This window comes from Octodon degus, unplaced genomic scaffold (genome assembly GCF_000260255.1).
Source record: "Octodon degus isolate 3935 unplaced genomic scaffold, OctDeg1.0 scaffold00007, whole genome shotgun sequence".
NCBI classification, from domain to species: Eukaryota; Metazoa; Chordata; class Mammalia; order Rodentia; family Octodontidae; genus Octodon; species Octodon degus.
Window position 1 is genome coordinate 5,022,941 of NW_004524583.1, and position 17,673 is coordinate 5,040,613.

Here is a 17,673-nt window from a genome sequence, read left to right on the forward strand (position 1 = left end):
AGTTAACGCGGACTGTCGCTTCTCTCTTTCCACATCTTTAGAGCCTGACCATAGGTAAATGGCCCCAAGTTTCGCTTGTTAGTTCACAGTTCATGCTGTCCACACAGCTGTTGAAACATACACTTCTATCTCCTGTTGCTTAATATTTTTTTTATAAAGTAATCTCTGAAAAGGGGGATCATTGTGGAGTGGGGATCAATTACAGCACTTCTAGCAGTCACTTACCAGCCTAATTGGCATCGGCTGGCGGCACTGGCTGCAGAAGTGGCCAAGCCCTGTGTCTGCCGACTTCCCCAGCTGTGCCATCTGTCACATGCGCTGCCCCGGGTGGTTTTCAGTGCTAAGGGGTCAGAGCCGTCTGCCTCATGCCTCAAGCCTGAAGGGCGTAGGGCACACTGGGCAGAGTTGTGGGACCAGGGGCTTCCGTCTCTGCTCATTCGGCGACTCTTCCTATGAGGAAGGCAGAGAGCGTGCACCCAGTCAGGCCAGGCACTTTGCAGACATGGGCCCTGGGCACAAGGAAACCAGATAGGACTGTGTGTTCATCTCTGCTTATTTCTGTACTTACAGGAGAAAAAAAGCACTTAGTAGGAATAAAGTAGCCTTATGGGTGGAGCATAATGAAGGGGCTAAGGGCCCAGATTTGGGAGCCAGACTGACTCGTGAGGCCTTAGGGAAGTCACTTAGCTTCTCCTTGCGTCCATTTCTTTATTTTTGTAAACAAGACAATGAGACCTATTTCATAAGCTTGGTATAAGAATTTCATCAGTTATTTAACTGAGTTGTAAAGCACCTTGCGATCTAGGAAATGTTCTGACGGGGTCTCATCTAGCATGTGAAACTAAAATGGGAGGTGGATAGATAGCACTATGGGTGCAGACAGATGGGGCCCCTACTGCTGCGTCAGGAAAGGCGCTCCTGGTGAGTTTGTATGCGAGTGAAGTCTTAGTAAGTGTTCTGGGGGATCCAGGCACTTGAAAGAATTAGAGGAGGCCTATGTCTTGCACACTGCTTTTTTTTTTTTTTTTTTGGTGGTACCAGATATCGAACTCAGGACCTTCTGCTTGCCAGGCAAGCATTTACTCCACTGAGCTATCTCCCCGGCTGTGCACTGCCTTTTAAAAAAATAAACCTGAGAGAAACAGTGTAAATAGGAAGGAGGAAGCAGTGGAGGACTTGATTCGGGCCCGGGCTGCCAGACAGCTGCCAGCTGCTTGCGTGGGGAAGGCCTCCGCCGCAGCAGTTTGTAAAGAGCCGAGAGCCAGTGCAGTGTCGGTGGGATCTGAGGGGCCTTTTTAACACCAAGATAAGACTCTTAGTGGGACTCTTTCCTGTCTGTGAAATGAGAGCCGTGCCGGGAAAAGCCTGTTGCATAGGTTCGAGAAGTCTGGAGACGCTGCACGGAGCGTGTTGGATGCTGCCCTTCCCTTTGTCACAATAAAATTCTCACGTTCGTGCCAACGTGTTAGAAGTGGGGAACCGTGATGGCTCACACATGGGTAAAGCTCTTTGGCTTAAACCACATTTTAATGGTCTTTCTTTCTTTTTATTAAAAATAAAAGAAGGATGTCAGGAAAATATTGCAGTAAATTCTGCACACATGTCACTTACGGATGCTTCCTCTATAACTGAAACATGACGTCCAAAGATCATCTGTCCTGCGTATGTGGCAACTGATGAATCAAAGATGCACTGCTGCCAGATCTGAAAGCTGAAACTAAAAACAAAGGGTTATCTCCGGCCATAACCATTTCAATATTATTCACATTAACTACATCCTGGGCCGGGGAGATAGCTCAGTAGAGTAAGCACTTGCCTGGCAAGCACAAGGTCCTGAGTTCAATCCCCGGTACTGCAAAAAACCCAAAAAACAAAACCACATTTTAGCTGGCTGGGGAGATGGCTCAGTGGAATAAGCGCTTCCTTGGCAAGCGTAAGGGCCTGAGTTCAATCCCTGGTTCCACAAAAATAAATAAATAAATAAAACCATATTTTACCATAATGAGCCAAGTAAGGAGAAACTTATCCTCTTCTAAACTAGTAGCTGATCTTCCTTTTACTATTTATTTAATTTTTAAAAAATTATTTTATTTGGTACAGGTTCTCCCTGCACAGCTGGGAGAATCCTCCTGTCTCAGCCGCCCCGGCACTGGGATAACAGACATGCACCACCATGCCTGGGGTTCCAGGACTGGCACAATGCTTAGACCATTGAGCTGTGTTCGTTTAATTTTTAATTCTCTCTCTGTCTGTGTCTGTCTGTCTGTCTGTCTGTCTGTCTGTCTCCCTCTCTCTCCCTCCCTCTCTGGCAACAGGGTTTCACTATATAGTGAGGCTGGCCCTGATCTCACTTTGTAGCTTAGGCTAGCCTCAGACTTGCAGGGATCCTCCTGTGTCAGTCTCCCGAATGCTGGGATTATAGGCCTGCGACATCATGCCTGGCCTTCTTACTGTTTTATTTTTTGCAGAGCCAGGGATTGAAACTCAGGCCCTTGTGCTTAACAGGGAAGCACTTATTCTACTGAGCCATCTCCCCAGCCCCTTCTTACTGTTTTAAGTGGAAGTTTTGTGATTGGTTTCAAAGTTCAACCAAACCACTTCATTTTATTCCGAAATAATACTATTCTAAGTCTGTCTTTTAATATGTCTCACCCTCTAGGATAAATAAGAATCCACAGCTATGGAGAATCGTACTCTGAAGTCTTATTTATCCTCCAGTATGTTTGCATTTAGTGTTTATATGCTTTGAATTTGTGGCTTTTCTGTTTTTCTAGAGTTACTGTCAGGGAGACGTGAACCAGCAGAAATACTATCATTAGTGGTGGCTGGACCAAGTTGAGGCAATGGCATGGTTTGTTTTTATAAATCCCTACTAGAGTTTTTGAGCAAACTTTTCCAGATGGACTTGGGTGATGTGAGGACTGAAAGAAGGACATTAGAAACATCAAAGTAGAAAAATTAGTGAGAACTTCCAGTGATTAAATTCTTCTTTCTGGTCTTTCAAGTTGAGGAAGTAGCAAGGATAGGCATAAATAGTGGGAAATTTCCATCAACTTGGGAAAAAACAATAGAAGAAATAATTCTTAGCCACTGAGGTACAAGCTCATGAAGTCACCAGGTCAGAGGATCTTGTCCCATTTGTCTGTGGTGACAGCCTCCCCTCCCCCAGGAACATTTTACCCTAAAACAATAGAAGTGTCCCTGGGAAGTTGAAGACTGTACAAACAGGAGTGTTTATCAATCATATTTTAGAAGCATACCAGTCGCTATGCTTTTCAATGTTTTCCTGGCTTTTACTAAGAATTCCTTCTTTTTATAGTAAAAACACAGAAATTAGAAAAATAAAAGAGACTACAAGTACATAACCATCTGGATCGTTTTTACCACTTAAAGGTACTCGATGGCTCACATTTTAGAAGGTGAGAATTCTTTTCTCCTGTGACTTGTGCTTCCTAACGTGTCTGCTCACTCCGTTTAGTTTATCCAGAGTGTGGGACGTTAATAATACATTTCACACATCAGAGCCCTAGACCCTGCTCTACCAAGGCACAGCTAGCCTCTGTCCACAGATAGTTACTCATCTCAGCCTGTGCCAAGCCTACCCGGTGTGTCAGTCACTGACCTATCCCTGGAAGCACCCAAGTACCCCTGCCTTAGTCAGCAGATGTGAACTTGGGAGGGGTCTTGTGTGTGAGAGGCCTGGTTCACCGGATGACGCAGCTGTCACCCCCAGGGGCCCTGTGCAGCTGTAGCCCAGGGGGCCTCAGCGAGGGCCTGGACTGCCATTTGAGGTTTAGTGTTTGGTTGGGTTGTTTTGGTCTCATGCCTGTGCGTCTGGTTTTCTGGGGGAGGAAGGGGAGTGGATTCTCAGAAAAAGGAAGGAGCTATCCACCACATTACTGAAGACAGAAATCAGGAATTATCGGTTCATGGTCAGCAGAAGCCAGAGTGTGTAGCTTTTATGCTGTTCTCAAATTACTTTGTTTTTCAAGACCAGAAAGTGACTTGTGGTAGCTAAGTTCTTCTGGGGCAGGAGTGTCAGGCAAGGAGTCCTGAAATCCTTTGGAGATTCTCACGTGGACTTTGGGAAGGCTATGAGCGTGAAGCCTGAACAAATGACGTTGTGTGTGTGTGTGTGTGTGTGTGTGTGTGTTTTTAAGAGAGAGAGAGAGAGAGAGAGAGAGAGAGAGAGAGAGAGAGAGAGAGAGATTCAGAGAATCATTTGTAAAAAGGTTATGATGGCTGGGGTTCAATCCAGGGAGCACTGAGATGGCGATTGAGATTGGGCGTATCCCAGCTCTTGAGATTGGGATTGAGATTGGGCGTATCCCAGCTCTTGGGAGGCTACACATAGGCAGATCGCTGAGTCCAATCTACATAGTGATACCCTATAGACCCTGTCCTAAAATACAAAAAAGAAAAGGTCATGAGCCAGCTCTAGGGCGAGGTCCTCAAGTTTGAGTCGAGCATCTCAGCCCTGGCCCTGACCAGGGAACTCTTCCTCATGGTGGGCGCGTGTGGTAGAAAAACAGGTGCAGATGTGCGGAACACCTAAGTGTACCCAGTGCAGCCCATCCTGGACAAAGGTGAAGGCTTCACTTCCTCCAGTGCTGGAGAGGAGCAGACCCAGAAACCTGGGACCACTGCAGCTCTCTCCTTAAGCCTCCTGCTTGCTGTTCTCTGTGTTGTTTTTGCACCCACACAAACTCCTTTAGCTCTGTATTACTTGAACACTGTGCCAGTTGGAATGAACGTTAAATTCTCTTTTACCTGGTGTCCTCCTGAGTTTCTAAGAGCAACAACTTGATCTTCCCTGCAGTGGAAAGTTGAATGTGACCCAGGCCTCCAAGGTAGTGACAAGAGAAGACATTTATAATGAAACCCCAAGCGCTGCTTTTCCTAGGCCCAGCACGTAAACCTTAATCTTTCCTGAGGTTCCAGTCATAGTTGTTGCTGCTCCTCATCTTCTTCTGAGTCACCTAATCTGAATCACCTCTCTCCACTCATCTCGCAGTCTACGTTAGCAGCATTCAGTTCTTCTTCAGGGCTGTGGAGCTGCCTGTTCAACAGGCCCCGCAGACACCGCAGTGGTTGTCTCACAGGCCCGTCAAACTCACTGGGTCTGACCCGACTTCATCATATCCCGACCATCTCTCCACTGTTCTTCCCCCTGAAGTCTTTGTCTTCGTAGACAGCTCAGAAATTGGCCTACTCTTCTTAGGGTCTTTTTCACATATCACATAACTTCTTGATCTAAACGAGGCCCAAAGACTTTATCCTCGTGTCTTAAGGATCTTGCATCCAAAATGTCTGTGCAAACGTCTTTCCTCTCTGTCCCCCGTCTTGCAGTGTCTGACCCTGTAATTACTACCTCCTCTTCCCACTTTCCTGTCTTCTTTATTGCTTCCAGCATGATCACTAGAATTTAAATTGGATCGTGTTGTTCACGTCTACTAAAACTGTTGCTTGGTCTCTAGTGCCCTTGTGACAAAACCCAGCCTTCTTGGCCTGCTCTGTAAGGCTCTGACTGACTCCCTGTCTTTCAGGCCCGTCTTACTCCTCTCCTGGTTTGCTGCTTCATCAAGCTGAATTAATTGTCAATCAGATAACAGCATGCTTTCATCTATCGCCAAATCTTTGTATGAACATATTACATTGTAGGGCAGCGATTCGGAGTGGGAGCCTAATAAAAAACTATTATGCTTCAAATTTCCAAGCCCTATACATAAAACAGATTTCTTCAGGCTGCGCATCACCGCACCCCTGCCCAGGGCTCCGTTCCTAAAGTTAACCCAGAGTCTTGGGCCCTTCAAGAACTCCAACCTCATTTCTGAGCACCAGCTTCCACGAATACCGTGTCTCACTCTCCTTTCCAGATTCTGCCCTGTTTCTGGTATTTCAGGGTTAAGGTCATGGGTGGGTGATGTTTAACTAGGAGGTTAGGCAGGGTGAGGTCAGGGGTGGATCTAAGAATCAGGGGTGTCTGTTGCCCGTCTTCTGGGGCAGCAGACTGCCTTTGCGTGTTACTGTGATCATTTAATTGTCGATTGATCATATTGTATTGTACGGTCAAGGCTTGTTCTGGTTGATGCTATAGTCTGAGCTTGGATGTACTTTTTCTCCTACCAGTGGCGCTCTCCCCACTCCCCCCAATTTCCTTCCATCTTTTTGATGAGCTTCAGTTTAGGACAATAACAGGAGATTTCTGGGTAGAGTTAAATGTTCCTGTAAATCCCTTATATTGGTATCTACAGTCTTGAAGGGAGATGAGATTATGTCGCACAGAGCCAATCCACCTCGCTTTAGACATGTGTCTAGATGCAGAGCTCAGAGGGGGTTGGAACAGAGTTTTAGGTAACAAAGAAAGCAAAATGAAGGCCAACCTTCTGTTGAGTATCTGTAGGTACAAATGAAGAGTTGCTACTTTTTTTTCTTTAGCAAAAAGACTACTTTTTGAGCCCCTGACTGCCTCCAAATACACAAACAAACCAACAAAAATTCCCCCACAAATCATGCTTTTAATGCAAAATAGATTAAGGGCATAGCAGTTAAATTTTCCTTTGTCCCTGTAGTAGTCTCTGACAATGTCATTAGGTCACCCTTTTAATTTCTGTGTACTGAGGTAAGATTTAAAAAACGTAGTGAGTGTTTAAATGTTGTATTAAAAATTTATTATAGAGAGCTGGCCAAATAGCTCAGTGGATTAAAGTGCCTGCAAGCAGGCGCAGGGGTAGGGTACTGGCCTGCCATGCCGGCCTGTCCCCGTCCCCGGGGTGTGCTACAGCGATTGAGACTGGGCGTGGTGGTTGGTACCTGTAATCCCAGCTCTTGAGGGGCTGCAGACAGGCGGATCAGTACAAGTCCGATCTAGTAGTGAGCCCCTGAACACCCTGTAGACCCTTCCTTAAAATTAAAAAAAAATTTGTTACACTAAAAGACATTGCTGTTAATTCCCCTCAAAATCCTTCCCCGCACTTTAAAATGCTTTGCTTCTTCCTACTTTCTTTCTTTCTTTCTTTTTTTTTGCGGAACCAGGGATTGAACTTAGGCCCTTGCGCTTGCCAGGGAAGTGCTTATTCTACTGAGCCATCTCCCCGGCCTTTCCCCACTTTCTGAAGTCCTCTTTCATGAGTGTCTGTTTGTGGCTACCTCGATGTCCTGAACTGATTTAAGTCAATTACTCCAGGTTAGTTATTAGCATCAGATTTTCAAAATAAAAGTTCAGAATAATACAGTGTCAGTCCCTGCAACTATAGAAAAAGTTTGAAGTGAGATTTTTTTTTTTTTTTTTCTTCTTCTTCCCAGAACTGGGGATTGAACTTAGGCCTTTGCACTTGCCAGGCAAGCACTTATTCTATTGAGCCATCTGCCTGGCCCTGAAGTGAGATTTTGTAATCCTTGGAGGTTTTATTGGGATTTCAAGAGCTACTCTGTCCATCTGTGTTTTCTTCCTTGGGAATGAGAAGCATAGGTCCGGTTTGAGTCTTGCTAGAACTGGTGGGAAAGCAGGATAAAAGCTGCCACGGGAAGTGTTTACCTTCTAGATATTTCTAGTCTATTCTCCTTCCTTTTCAGAAGGTCTGTATCAACCTCAAATGAATACATTTGGAGCACAGCTTTACAGTTTTTCTGTGGTCACTCAGAGGATTTGTGACTGAGAAGATCCCAGGAAATGCCTCTCGCCCCTACCTCAGGTAGATTTCAGTGTATGCCAGGTGAAAAGACAAGCGCTTCCTCTGTGGAAGCTTGTAATCGGCGCTAATAATGTGCCTGCGGGTGATTTTTGGCTTTCTCTTACAAAGCTGTATTAAGGGCTGTTAAAGTTTAAATGGTAATGGTGGCTTATTATTAACTCCTTGCAATCGAGCTCCGGTGCAGTTCTACTTTGTTCCGCAGTATTTGTTGCTTTTCTTCTGTGTGACCAATGCTGAGCATTGTGGGAGCTGCAAAGAGCAAGGACACCATCCACCCCTCCCCGAGCTACAACTCCAGCAACCCCCCGAAAGGATCTCTAGTAAGCATCTCAGCTCCTTCGTGCCCATTGGTAGGACTTACTAGAAAAAAATCTGTCTTCTAGAAAATTCTCTCTTGCTCCTGAGCCTGGAAGCCTCTGTTTTTTCTCTCTCTCTGTCATTAGAGGCCTCTCCTTCTTTTTCTGTCCTTCTCCCTTGTGTAGACATGCCCTAAGAGTCAGCCAGCCAGCTCATTCTACCTGTGGCTTTACTTCCTGTAATGCTAACCAGCTTTCCCTTGGCTTCCTATATCATCTTTCTTGGAAGACTAAAATAGCTTCTTGCCAGATCCTCATGCAAGCATAGGTGGGGCTTTTTGAGAGGTGGCTGGACCCACAGTGTGTGATGTTGGAATTGATTCATGGCGCAGTGCTAGGATCAAGGGCACTGGGATTAATGAGCGCTGCTGCCCCAGAGAAGATATAAGGGACCGAAGGAGCTGTATGATCAGGTCTTGCTTGTTTTGCTACCTTCTGCTGGCCTGGACTGTTTGTCCCCTGTGATGCCCCTCTGCCCTGCCACCCTGCCTTGGAGGCAGCAGGTTATAGACTGAAACCTCTACAAACTGCGAGCCAAATGAACCTTCCCTCCTTTAACTCTGGATGTCGGGTATTTTGTCTCAGCACAAGAAAAGTGACTAGGACAGTGTCAAATCTACATTTTCTCCACATTTTTGTTTCACAGACCTTGAACATTAATATGTCCCAGATGAAACTTATTTCCTCACCTTCAGCACCAGTGAGTTGCATTCTTTTTTGGAAGGATGGGCTACCAGGAATCGAACTCAGGACCTTGAGCTTGCTAGGCAGGCGCTCTGCCCCTGAGTTTTCTTCACAGCCCATGAATTGCATTGTTTACTAGGCCACTCCTGATTTCCTTAGGATGTGCACTACACCCATGGTGCCTTCAGGTCAGCTGCTGGTGGCCCTACCATCTCCTAACCTCCCAAGCTTAATGGCTGTTTCCTGTCACCTGGATTCCTTTTATCCTATTGAATGAAGAGCAACCTAAGGATTCCTATGACTGTTGGTGTTTTTTTCTACTTTCAGGGTTTTTTTTTTTAATATTTATTTATTACATTTATTTATTGTGTGTGTGTGTGTGGCCAGCTCAGTCCACCAGGGGGCGGGTCTGGCTGGCATGTGGTGCTGGGGATCGAACCGCGGTCCCTGTGCTTTGCCAAGCTTGTTTCAAGTAGGTGCTTTAGACCACTGAGCCATCTCACCAGCCCCTTTTCTTTTCTTTTTTATGAGCAGAATATATTTATTGAGAGAAAGAAAGCTCCTGTCCGAGAGAGGGACAGGAAAGAGGGCCCGAGTGGGTAGTTCCCTGGGAAGTTGTCTCTTCTAGGGACTTTTATACAGGAAAACCATGAAACCATGTGGTGAGGCAGGTCTAAGGTAGTGGAGCAAAAATGGGAACTTGCTTAGTTGGGCATGAGGTGGGACAAAACTATGGTCAGCCAATGAGATTACAAGCACCATTGCTCAGGTAAAATTGATTAAATCCAGCATCAAATGGGAAAGCAAGTCACATAGCAAGCTGGCATGAATAAGGGACAGGATCTCTTCCTGTTGGGGGTTGGGCTAGTGACTCATTTGGGCTCTTTCTAGTTGACTGATACTATTTAGGATATCAATCCCTAATGCCCATCCCTAGGGAAGTATGTAGCCGTGCTCCCTCTTTTTGTCTTGGTCTTCAGGTGTGGCCCATATGGGAGTGTCTGTCTCTTCCAAGTTACAAAGTCACCTTGTCTTCCATCTTGTCTCCTTGAGGGCCTGGCCCTGTCTAACAGCCTATAATATTTCTATCTAACTTGGCTGCCTGCAATATTCCCCCCTCTGAAGTAACCCGAACTGCCGTGAGGGAACTATGGGCGATGACCGCTCTGGCTTCTTCTTCTTCTTCTTTTTTTTTTTTTTTTGCAGAACCGGGAATTGAACTCAGGCCCTTGTGCATGCAAGGCAAACGCTTACTCTACTGAGCCATCTCCCCAGCTCCCGCTCTGGCTTCTGCAAGCTGAAACAGATCGTAGTTGTTGACGGGCAGTCAGATATATTCTTTAGAGGTTCTATCTAAAGGTTCTCGATAGACACCAGGCATTTTCATTACAGCTTTGAGTCTAAAGACAAAGGCAAAGAAACTATTAAACAGGGGCTGGGGAGATGGTTCAGTGGAATAAGCGCTTCCCTGGCAAGCGCAAGGGCCTGAGTTCAGTCCCCAGTTCCGCCAAAAAAAAAAAAAAGAAACTATTAAACATATATTGGCCAAATACAAACACTAGTCAGAACATTTTTTAGGTCCATTAGCCGAGATCTCTTAAATGTGGAGTTTAATCCTTTTATCTTCCATGGCCATTGGATACTCTCTCAAACTGGCCTGCTGTTATGTCTCACCAACTGTACCATTACTGGGGGTACATGGATTGTCAGATCTAGGGAAAGCACTGCGTACTCTCCAGTCTGCAAGTGGCCACTGTCTGAGTAACTACTGACAAGTCTGCATAAGCATCTATTGAAAGTTTCACAGGCTTTCTTCTTATATTGGCAGTTAACATGGGTTCCCTCAGGCTGAGGGGGGAAGACACATGACCACCTCAATCTGAAACTTCCTCTGACTCCATCATAAACACTTTCTTTTTCCTTCTCTAGCAGCTTTAGACATTTCTGCTTGAAATGTCCCTTTTCTCTGTCTGGATCCAGGAAATACTTTCAGGTTTTCTTTTTTTCTTTTTCTTTTTTTTTTTTTTTTGCAGAACCGGGGATCGAACTCAGGCCCTTGCACTTGCCAGGGATACTTTCAGGTTTTCTACTGAACAGTCACCATTTTCCTGCTTCTCTTAATGTGTAGATGTGCTGTGGGCAGCAGGTAGCTGCTGTGGGTGGCTGTGGAGTTGCACAGCTCTGGACAGTGTCCAGGTGAGAGGGCCTGGTACTCGTTGCCAGTGCAGATGCTGCCTTCGGGAGTTGTTGGTGAGGTCCTGTCATGCCGGAGACTGAGTGGCGGAGAAAGGGGTGAAGAGATGGCAGTTCAACCTAGGAGGAAAGTTGCCTTTCTACAAAAGAAGGGAGATTGAGGACTTTTTTTCTCTGCTCTTTCTTTTCTTCCTTCTTTGGAGGAATAAAGCCCTGTGTTTTGCTAGCCAAGTTTCCACTGGGCTAATTTAATTGTGTAGTCAGCCACCAAGCTTGGGAGTTGTGGCTTGGGCTGTTTTTCTCTAATCCTTGTTATTCTTGATATAATAGAGATGGAAGCTTCTAAAAGGAAGGTAAGGTGTTCTTGAAGCACTTTTGATAAATCAGGATAATCCCACGCTCTTAGGCCATGACTGGACCTCTTCACATCGGATTTTCATTGCACCCAAGAAGCTGGTGATCCCCCTGGTTACAGTGCTGCTTCCGTTGAAAGAGGTGGAGGATAGGGACACGTCAGCGATGGACCCTTTGCTGGTGACAGCAGCAGCGCTGCCTGCTGTTCTGAGAGCCTTGTGGCGCTCTCCAGGAAGGTTGTCCAGGCCTGCCCCCCCACAGTGTCAGATTTCCTATTCTGTGGGTACTGCTCACAGTGGTGGCTGTGTGGATGGCACCGCACAGGTCAGCGTGGTGGCCCCAACCCCCTTGTCTTTCTCTTACAGATTATTTCTAGGCCAGCCTGTGCTTCTCAGGTCTGGCCGCTTCCTGTCTCCGGATGAAGCTTACACCTCTACTTCCTTTTTTCCTTAAATTTCTTAGGTTTCCTCTTCCCTTGTACTTTCACTTCCTGAATGCTATCTCGACACCAATGAACTACTGAACTTTTTACTCTTTCCTTGCTGAACTAACTAACTCCTGCATATTCTTTATTAGCAGAAGTAGCAGTGCTGGTAACATTGACCGAACACTTCTTATTCATTCTGCTTGAAGTCATCCATCCAACATTATTTTTCATCATATAAGAGCCTCTGAAGTAGATATCCTCAAATGCAACTCGGATTCAGAGAATTTGGGAGACATGCTCCTTGATTGCAGGCTAAGAGGGGGAGACTGCTGCAGAGCTTACACTCTGTGTCACACTGCTGTATACCTTCCTAAATTTTCAGTCACACAGGGAAGGCTTTTAGGAGGCTGCCCTGAGCCGCAGCCTGCTCTGAGACCCTTGGTCATCTTCTGTGGTAACCTGCCTTTATAATTCAAGATCAGGGCCACTGGAGGTAGTGGGGAGAAGAACATAACACAGATATGTTCCTTGCTTTTTCTGAGATTTCCTGTATATTAAAAACTGAAGGGGCTGGTGAGATGGCTCAGTGGTCTAAAGCACCTACTTAGAACAAGCTTACAAAGCACAGGGACCGCGGTTCAATCCCCCAGCACCACATGCCAGCCAGCCCCGCCCCCTGGTGGGCTGAGCTGGCCACACACACACACACACACACACATATAAATAAATAAATAAAATTTAAAAAAAAAACCCTGAAATCCAAGGCAGAATTGGAAAGCTATTATCGGGTTTTATACTTCCATATAACCAAATGAAGGTTATTAATTTATATTCACACACACAGAAGCCCACAGTGTAATCTAATCTTGTTGGTACAAGGTAACTGTAAGAGTTGCAGAAGCTATCCACCGTACCCGCTATGCGGAGTGGGCTGGCAAGGAACATGAACTTGTGGTTATGCGAGGTTCACTGTTCAGTCCTTTCAGTGTATTACTTGAAGAGCTTCATGGTATAAAGCCATTGGCCACTTGGCCTTTATGGAGTCTGACATCTTATTTATCACTGACATCTCCCATAGCATCAGAGCATGACATAGTGGAGCCTGTTAATCCATTTGGTTGAGTGCATGAGTCTTATTAATTGTGAATAACTCCAGAAGTAAAAAAAAAAAAAAATTTGTTTGAAATCCCGGCAATATCATTTGTTGCGCTCAACTTGCGTAAGTGACTTGACCTCCCTGCCTCCCTCCTGTAGTCGGTGAAGAGTGAAGAAGATAAGCTCCTCACCCGTGTGTAGCACAGGGGAGTCTGCAGGTAGGTCCTGCTTGGGTGCAGGTGGGCATGGTGGGAGACAGGTCGTGGGCATCATTATTAACAAAGCTTCCCTGACCCGTGCCTCTGCTTCCTGGACAGATGTGGAGAAGGAAAACCAGGGGCCGCAGGCAAGTCTCCAGAGCACCGGATGTGTTCTCTGAGACAAAGCCCCTCTCCACAGCCTGCCTCTTGATAGACAACAGTGTACAGACCTTACTTTTTAAATAGTGCACTGCTATCTGCCAGCCATTCTCATCCACATTACGTCATTTAATAATCATACAGAATTTTAAAATGGTCTATACTTTGAGGAAACATTACCACATTCCTGGCACCTGCCCCTCTTGTCATGGCAGAGTCATCACCAAGAATATTTCTCCTGCATTTATTGTGCTCTTTGACAATACTTTAATTTTTCTCAGTTCTTAGAGAAAAGCCCCCTTTCAGTCGTGGAGAAAGGTCTGAAACCTCAGACTCCTGCGTGCCCCGGCATCGAAAAGCAGGGCACAGCACGCCCCTGCCTGGGGCTTCCTTATCTTACCCCCACTTGCAGGCACATGGTTCTAGGGCTTGGCTGAAGCTCCACAGCGCTGCAGCTGCGCTGTTCCCAGCATGGGAAAGTGCTGGGCACCTCTGTCCTTCCCTACAGCTCTCCTTAGGTAACCCGATTCATTCTTTAAGGTAAGGACTTCCTAACTTACATCTTCAGCTCAGAGCTCCAAACTCAGATGCCCACATGCCTAGCAGATATCTCTTTTGGAGTCTGCTAAAGGTCTCAAATGTATCATCTTTTAAAAGAAATGCTTAGTTCACTTTCAAATCCTGATTCTTGCCCTCTACCCTGGTAGGTGGCACTGTCACCTTCCCAGTTGTCAGTTAGACTACCAGACACCCCCTCCCTGCCATCCTTCCCTCATAGCATCCATCTGTAAGTCCTTAGAGAGTACTGGGAACTGTCTGAGGTTCAATCTCCTCCTCTCCTTCTCCATCGCCACATCTGGATTCTATTCACTCATCTTATTTTTCTTCACATAGAAACAAAGAACTTCATTTTCAATGCTTCTAATGTTGTACAGTGTAAGGTTTTTATTATTATTATTATTATTATTATTATTATTTGGTACAGCACTATGCAGCTCAGACTTGTAGTGATCCTCCTGTTTTCATCCTTCCCAGCGCTGGGATTACAGGTGTGTACCACCACTTGGACTCCGTGGCCAGCTCAGCATACCCCAGGGTTGGGGCAGGCACAGTATGTGGTGTTGGGGATCAAACCCAGGCCCCTGCACTTGCTTAATCAGGTGCTTAATCCACTGAGCTATCTTGTCAGCCCTGTAGAAGTCTTTAATAACTTGACAAAAAGTTTTAGAGGTCACAAAACAATCATATTTCCCATTTGATTATGGAGATTGCTTTGAAATGTTTCAGCTTGCATAATCATTTAAAATGTTTTAAGATTTTTTCCTTAACATGAGTTACTGTTAAAGCTTACCACCTTGCCCATTTTTAAAAGCACATCTCAGCAGGCTTCAGTGCTTCTACATAAAAGTGCAGCCACTATCATATCCTTTCTTTTTTATTTTATTTTTTAATTTTATTTATGTATGTGTGTGTGTGGCCAGCTCAGCCCACCAGGGGGCGGGGCTGGCTGGTATGTGGTGCCGGGGGATCGAACAGCGGTCCCTGCGCTTTAGCTAAGTTTGTTCTAAGTAGGTGCTTTAGACCACTGAGCCATCTCACCAGCCCCCACTATCATATCCTTTCCCAAAACTCCTGTCTTGCAAAACAGAAACACTGTACCTATGAAGCACTCATTGTTCCCGCCCCTTCTCTAAGCCCTGATGAACTGCGTTCTGCTTCCTACCACTATTAAGTTGGCCGGTCTAGGTTCTAGGTCCTTAATGTAAGTGGAATTCTTTGGTACACGCGCTTTTGAAACTGGGTTACTGGGCTGGCGAGATGGGTCAGTGGTCTAAAGCACCTACTTAGAACAAGCTAAGCTAAGCAAAGCATAGGGACCGCGCTTCAATCCCCCAGCACCACATGCCAACCAGCCCCGCCCCCTTTTGGGCTGAGCTGGCCACACACAAAAATAAATGAATGAATGAATAAATAAATAAATCTTAAAAAAAAAAAAAAAAAGAATCTGGGTTACTGAAGTTTAACACGCTCATGGTTCATCCTTGGTGTAGTGTGCATGTCTGAATTTCCTTCTCTTGTAAGCCCAGACATATTCCCTCACGTGCACGCACCACCTTTTGTTTATCCACTCATCTGCTGGTGAGCACTTGGACTGTTTCAAGCCACGGTGCTCTTTGTCTCCACTATTCCAGCAGCTCCCTGGTTATTCTCTCTGCTTGGAGTCATTGCTCTTCCAGGCTCTCCTCTGCCAGCTTCTCAAAAGGCAAGTCACATTTTGCTGATTCTCTTTAAAATCCTTCAGTGATTTCTCATTATGCTTAGAGGAAAATCTAAGCATCTTAAGTTTGCATTTCTAAAATGAGTTACCTTGTGCTGGCCCCGCCCCTGGGGTGACTGGGTGTGGTGGTGGGCACCTGTAATCCCAGCTCTTGGGAGGCTGAACACAGGCGGAGCACTAGGAGTCTGATCTGTGTAATGAGACCCTGTAGACCCTACTAAAATACAAACAATAATGATAATGTTGATAATAAAATGGGTTGCCCTAACTACCTTATCTCATGGCCCTCTCCTGCTTGCCTGCTCTGTTCCTAGTTCAAGTTGTTTCTTGTGCATGCGTTTGCGTCTCAGACAGTGTCTCTGAATGCTGCTGCACTTGGACTCCTCCTCCCTTTCTGTCCAGTCATTGTTGGCTTCTCTCATCTTTGAGGTAATGACTGAATGAAACCTCCTCAGGATTGTCTTCCCCTGCCCACCCCATGGGTCGTAAGACCCCTTCTTAAGCTTCACCATCGTCTTCAATTATTTACAGTATTGTCTTTGCCTGTAATTGGCTTGTTTTTTTTTTTTTTTTTTTTTTTTTTTTTGCGGAACCAGGGATTGAACTCATATCCTTGCATTTGCCAGTCAAGCGCTTATCCTACTGAGCCATCTCCCCGGACCCTGGCTTGTTTTATATCTGTTTTCCCTTCTTGGACATCAGCCCCTTGAAGGCGGCCTCTATATCCTTCTCATTTACTATACCTGAGCATCTAACATGTGTCTATGACCATTTTCTGAGTGAAAGGAAAGAGTATCTGAAGAGATTCTACCATTGTTCTACTTTTCCTGTCTTCCTGTTTTGCTCAGTCTCCTCTTATCCCACCTCCAGCACAGTCCAAAATGTTCCCAGCTCTCATTGTGAGGAAGAGTTGTTGGCATAATTGATCATTTCTGCTCCACAAAACTGGTATATTCATTGGCTTCCAGACAGTACAAGAGAAAGTAACTGAAGTTTTTCTGTAACTTTTTGAATTAGAAGTGATTGTCCAGCCACCCTTCCTGTAAGTTTCTCTGAACTTAATTTGCTATCACCTAACTAAACGAGGCAATAGAAATCCAACTTCTGAGAGAGGAATACTCATTTAATACATTCCAAAATGCTACATATATAATTATGTGTTTTTTCCTTTTTTATATCTGACTTATTCCCAATTATGAATAATGGTTGATTTTAGTTGATGTCTTTTTTTTGGCGGAACCAGGGATTGAACTCAGACCCTTGCACTTGCCAGGCAAGTGCTTATTCTACTGAGCCATCTCCCTGGCCCCTTGAGCCATCTCCCTGGCCCCTAATGTCTTGTTCCTTATTTGTATTGAGAATTTATTGAAAGAAGGCTCTATCATGATTTTGAACTCTAGAGTAAATCTCCCTTATTTTTTTAAAAAAAACTCTCATTCTCTTTTTCTAATTGAAAATCAGAAATTTCCCTGATTTACATATCTGTTTTCTAATACTGCATGACAAATGACCACAAAATAGGTGTTTAAAGCACATCTGTTGGGGTCAGGGCATAAGCTCAGTGGCATAAGCACCTGCCTGAATTCAATCACTGGTACCAGAAAACAAAACAAAGAACATCTGTTTATCACTTCGTAGTTTTGCAGTCGCAGATCTTCAGAGCATGGGTGGGTTCTCCACACAGGGTGTGGCAGCAGAAGTAAGTGTTGAGAGTATTCTCACTGGAACTCAGGGTCTCCTGTGGAGCAAAATTTAATTCTTTTGTGGTTGTATAATTGTAGTATCTCTTTAAAGGGTATGTTAATTAGATTAGGCTCACCTAGATAATCTCCCCTTCTTAAGGTCAACTAAGTACTATAATTACATCTGTAAAACTCATTTTGTTATCCAGTAATAACAGGTGGCATAATAACAGGAGTAATTTTGCCTTAGAAATCTGCCTATCACAATTTCTTTCTCCGATGTTTTGGTTAGAGTTGAATTCATTACCACATTATCAGGACATGTAATGGCAATAGCTTAGACAAAAGGACATATTTTTTCACATAGCCAGAAATAGATGAATAACAATAGGTTCTGGTGCAGTGGCTTGGTGTCACCTGGGCCAGTGCTTGTGGTTTTCTTATGCTGAGCTTCATAGGATTGTTGTAGTGCCTGCTGTTGTGACTATGCGAGACCCGGAAAAAGTGAAAGTGAAGATTGGGCCACAAGAGCGACATTTGTCTTCACCTCC

At 45.1% G+C, this 17,673-nt stretch overlaps 1 protein-coding gene across 2 annotated transcripts in view; it reads left to right on the forward strand.

Moving 5' to 3' along the window:
• Positions 1-3,384: 3,384 nt before the first annotated feature.
• The window catches only part of Ston2 (stonin 2), a 164,956-nt gene continuing 150,667 nt past the window's right edge, over positions 3,385-17,673 (forward strand). The window contains exon 1 of one of the 2 annotated variants that reach the window (XM_023702111.1): positions 3,385-3,419. The gene's annotated coding sequence lies outside the window, so the exon portion shown is untranslated. Of the gene's footprint in view, positions 3,420-7,967; positions 8,015-17,673 lie in introns of those variants that run through there. The other variant, XM_023702106.1, reaches the window with a different exon arrangement.